This window comes from Artemia sp. Qi Xiang Cuo, chromosome 16 (assembly GCF_049724085.1).
Source record: "Artemia sp. Qi Xiang Cuo chromosome 16, ASM4972408v1, whole genome shotgun sequence".
NCBI classification, from domain to species: Eukaryota; Metazoa; Arthropoda; class Branchiopoda; order Anostraca; family Artemiidae; genus Artemia; species Artemia sp. Qi Xiang Cuo.
Genome location: NC_142809.1, coordinates 14,216,243 through 14,221,583, shown reverse-complemented (window position 1 = coordinate 14,221,583; position 5,341 = coordinate 14,216,243). Strand labels below are relative to the sequence as shown.

The following is a 5,341-nucleotide window of genomic DNA, read 5'->3' as shown; positions in this document are numbered from 1 at the left end:
ATGTAAAATATGAAGTATTACTCATGAATTCATAAGTCAGATTTGATTTTTTTTTTTTGCCTATATTTGTAAGTAGGCCTAATTTTAAAGCTTTTGATTTGACAATAATTACTCTGATCATGTTTTGCTTTACTTATAAAAGTATTCATCATATATGATCATCCTCACCTCTGTCTCAGTCAACAAAGGGTTGCTGCCCCCCTGGATATGGGTAGCTGCTGAGTCTTGAATAAATTAAATATTAATACTATCAAAAGTTATTATGGCTAGCCTAGGCAAGGTAGGTTACTGGCAACTGACAAACTTATCTGAGCATTATATAAAGCATTTGTGGGGGAGGGGTGACTAGACTGTTGTAGGTGAAGGTGAATATGTAGTTGTGTTTTACAATTTTGATTTGACAATAATCACTTTGATCATAATTTGTTTTATTTATAGAAATATTCATCATAGCCTATAGCCTATGATGACCACCATTGCCCCCTCTCAATCAACAAAGGGTTGCTGCCCCCCCTGTATTTGTGTAGCTGCTGATTCTTGAGGAAAATAAATCATCACAGAGGAATCCTGGTACAATCTTGAAGATTTCAGTTGAGAAATGTACCTTTGCCAAGCTTGACCCAGGTGCAAAACACCAATGATCAGTATCATTTTGCATACATTTCTTGTGAAACCTACCTAAGGTTTTGCTTTAGTCAATTGAATAAGCTTTAAGCAGAAAAAAGCAAATTTATATAAAATATGCTTGTATTTGGTTCCCACGTTTCACCCAGATTTTGAATTTAACACGTCAAGCTAGCTGTGTGACGTCACACTGAGCAGCCCTATATCTTTGACTAGAATAATTCCTTCAAATTTTAAATAAAATAATTTTATTTAACTGCAAACTGCAAAAATGTTTGTGGTGTCTAAGCGATAATTTTTATTTTCTAATTCAAACCAGAAAACTACCTAAAAATTTTAAAATTAGTTTGGTTTTCCTGTTGCTTGAAGTGACTCGTTACGTCGACTTATGGGGTGAAAATATATTATTAAATTGAAAAATTATTAAGATGAATTCTTTGATTGATCTTATTAAACGTCATTTGTACAGATTAAATGAAGAAGACAAGTTGTATCGAAATGCAAGGAAAAGAGAAAACTCTGACAACCTAGCAGATTTGCATGCTGTTGGAAATACTTTACAGTGCTCAGAAAAAGCCTTCATCAAAGACCATGTTTCTGATGAGGAATATATTGCAGCATGTTCAAAATTATTTTTATAGTATAAAGCAGCATGTCAGAAAGTCAGAAGTGATGAGTTCAGTAGGTTTGGATTGCATTGTCCATCTGCCTTACAGAGGATACGAGAAGATCGGCCAGTTACAATTAAGGATGACAAGAGAAATACGTACAAATGTATTGCTGATATCACATCGTTGTTTATTACTTTGATATTGTTTATTACTAGGGTGAGACTAGATCAAAAAGCAACAGATGAATTACTTACGGATTTGAAAGATTTACAGGACTCTATGGCTCGACTGAGCATTTTACCTGGGAATTTCGAAGGAAAGTCTAAAGTAAATACCTGGGTCCAAACTCTGTCTGCCATGCAGGCTGCTGATCAACTTTCCGACTTGCAAGCTCAACAATTGATAATCGACCTGACATCTTCGTACTTTGCATTCGATAAGATATTTGATCAAACGTAGTGTTCTTTTCTTCTTTTTCTGTTGTTTTCTTTGTATTCGATGATTTAAAAAAAATGATTTTAAAAAAAAGTCAATAGCTATCAAAAGGTATTTCAGAAGCTGCTATTATTGGTGTTGAAGGTTCAGTTTGGGCAGAGTCTAGGGGATTTTCTGCCACAGCAGGTGAAAGCGTTTGTATCAAATTTGACTCGGATGAGTTTTCTGAGAACGGTATTACGATGGGAGGACCGAAATATTTTTACCTCTAGAGGGATCATTGTCCAGGCGAAAAAGGGACAAAATGGCTTTCATGCAATGAAGCTCAAACAATTGTATACTATAGCTGTATGATGTGACAAACTGCCCACCAACTGAAGCTGCAATTAAAATTGAAAGTTACGGTGATTATTTATCTAAAAGTGGGTATTGAAAAATAAATTTAAGGATAAAAATCTGAAAGGAAAATGAAACAGCTTGCTAGATTCAATGCAAGTTGTAAGGATGTTAAATGAGAAATCTTGGTTTCAGAGGTAGCTAGTAACCTAGTAAGAGACGATCACGTCCCTTAATAAAAAAAACAATCCCCCATAACTCCTAAAACAAGGGTCAGATCAAAAATTGGAAATCGGAGTGGCTTGTGCCCTTCTCAATAGTCGAAAGTGATTGGAATGCAGCCAACACCCCTTCCACGCAAGCCATTTCCCCAAGCACAACCAATCAAAATTTTGAGATAGCTATTTTGTTCAGCGTAGTTGATTTCCAAATAGAAATTATGTTTCTGGGGAGGACACTCCCCAACAGCCCTCAGGGCAAGGGTTGTAAGTTATGCCCTGTGGGCGTAAAAGGATTTTATAGAAGGCGTTGTCGTAGAAACTTAAAAAAGGCTCATTCGATTGAAAATTGAAATGGCTATTGCTCTTTTTAATAGTCAAAAGTAATTGGAAGACAAAAACACCTCTTCCACGCCCAACATTTTCCCAAAAACATCCAATTGAAATTTTGAGATAGCCATTTTTTTCCATGCATTTTAAAGTTCAGAAAACTATATCTTTGATTAGAACACTCCCTCACAATCTTCAGGGCAAAGGTTTTAAGTTATTATGCCCTGGGGGCATATGAGTTTTTATTGAAATCTTTGTCGTAGAAACTCGAAGAAGGGCTCATTTGATTAGAAATTCAATGGGATAGTGTCCTTTTTAATAGTCTCGAAAGTGATTTCAGGGCAACTAGCCCCCCTCTCTCGCCCACCTTTGTTGTAGAAACTTCAAAAAGGGTTCATTCAAATGAAACTCAGGGAGGAAAGAAACTAACAAAATGAAAAATAAAATCAAAAAGGGTGAAAAAACGAGGATTTTGTCAGCCAGTGGCGAACCACGAAGAAGAAGAAATAAGCAAATATTTCGACAAGGACCTCCGCCAAGTCATCCTCAGTGCTAAAAAAAAAAGAAGAAAAAGAAAAAAACGAAAGTCTAACCTTTCGAAGTTTACCCGACAAAGACAGAACAGACACTAAATAAAAACCAGGCAGGAATCAATGAAAAAGAATTTACCAAGATGATTGAGCAAGAATCCTTTGCCTTGCAATAGTTTTAGCTGGTCTACAGTTTCGGTTTTCATTAGATATGCTAATAGCTTCTTTTAAGTTAAACCAGGTGTAAATATTGATTAAGTCCTTCAAAATTAAACTGTCGTAAATTGGGCTTAATGAAATATCTCCAGTATCTCTATTTATTACTAAATTTTGGTTCATGTATTTTTTTTATCTCAATTACCTCTTTAAAAGTTTGTGATAGGCTATTTACAGTTGATATTAAGGTTGCCTCGTCAAAAAGAACCAGATGGGTTGGATTTACGAAAATATGCAAAGCCAATGCCAAATCAAAGTTGTCATTGTTATTTTTTAATCTCAGGGACTTACCTATTGAAATTTTGTGCTTATACAAACGTTCACCTAGTTTTTGATGGGTCCTACCAATGTAAAATTTTCCAGAAGAACACGGGATTCTGTAGGTTCATTCAATTGGAAATTGAAAGGGCTAGTGCCCTTTTAACAGCTGAAAGTGATTGAAGGACAATTAACCCCCCTCTCACGCACACCATTTCCCCAAAAACATCCAAACAAAATTTTAAGATATCCTTTTGTTCAACGTAGTCGAAAGTTCTGGAAATTAGGTCTTTTAAGGATGATAACCCTATTGAGCCTTCAGTGCAAGGGTTGTAAGTTATGCCCTGGGGGCATGTAAGGTTTAGATATAAAGTTGTTATAGAAATTCCAAAAAGGGCTCATTTGATTGGAAATTGAAATTGCCCTTTTTAATAGTCATTTTGTTTAACGTAGTTGAAAGTTCTGGAAATTATGTATTTCAGGATGGCAAACCCCCCAGAGCCCCCAGGGAAAAGGTTGTAAGTTATACCCTGGGGGCATATAAGGTTTTTATAGATAGAGTTGTCGTCAAAACTTCAAAAGGGGCTCATTCAATTGGAAATTGAGAGGGCTAGTGCCCTCTTTAATAGTTGAAAGTGATTGGAGGGTAACTGACCTCCGTTTCACGCCCACCATTCCCCCAAAAACATCCAATCAAAATTTCCAGATAGCCATTTTGTTCAACGTTGCAGAAAGTTCTGGAAATTAGGTCTTTTATGATGACACCCCCCCCAGCCCTCAGGGCAAATGTTTGAAACAGGTTTGAGGCGGACTGGCCGCTTCAAAACAAAAATGAATTCTTGTCGAAAAGGGGCATGTTTAAGAGCTGACGTCACAAGACTTGTTTTGTTTCTTAAACTAATACGAAGGTAATGACATGCCAATTCTAAACCAAAAACTTGTTTTTTTTTTATTTATTTATTTAGGGACAGGTGAAATAATTCCCTAAGCCCAAAGGCACATTTCTATTGAGCTAGCAAAATATGCCACAAATACGTCTGGACATTTGAAGCTGTCCTCTAAATTTACCCCCCTTGGAAAAAACCCCCATCCCCCGGTGAAAAATATCCCCCAGAAAATACCCCCCACAGAAAACACCCTCCTCCCCGTAAGTAACCCGCGGAAAAGACCCCCCCCCTCTGTTGAAAAATAAGTCTTTCAAAATTTGAGAATTTTATATGACTTTAGTTTTTTATTTTCCGTAGGGGGAAGAAATTTTTGTACTTGTGTATTATACGCCACTAAATAAAGTCTACGCTCCCTAAAACATTTAAACTTTTAAAACTGTGTAAAACTTGTGAATCGTAAACTTGAGTAAATGGCGTATAGTACACGACGTTAACGATGTGTGAAACTCGAGAACAAACCAATTTCTTATTGAGTTCTTTTGCTACTTTATAAACAAATTTAGGCTATATATTTGCATGTTCAGCAAGGGAGGGATAAAGTATAGCGTGTCTGCCTGAAAAATGTGTTACGTATAATTATTCTGCATATTAAGAAGCAAGGATTGTCTTATGACTTCAAACTGTCCAAATACTTTACCCACCCCCCTTTTTTGCAAACATATAGCCAAAATTTTATATAGTTCCCATCTATTCTGTCACTTGTCTTTGTCTTGTCTCACGCTAAGTTGAAAGAAATGAACTAAGAAACCAATTTGTTTTCGAGTTTTACAAAGCGTTAATTTGAGTGAGTGGCCTATAATGCACAAGAAACAAAATTGCTTTCCGCTAGGGAAAAT

The 5,341-nt window shown here is 36.2% G+C and overlaps 1 pseudogene; it reads left to right on the top strand.

Annotated features, from left to right (window-relative positions):
• The first annotated feature begins 1,052 nt into the window (after positions 1-1,052).
• LOC148942599 (vacuolar protein sorting-associated protein 28 homolog pseudogene) lies at positions 1,053-1,694 on the top strand (annotated as a pseudogene).
• The last annotated feature ends 3,647 nt before the right edge of the window (positions 1,695-5,341 follow it).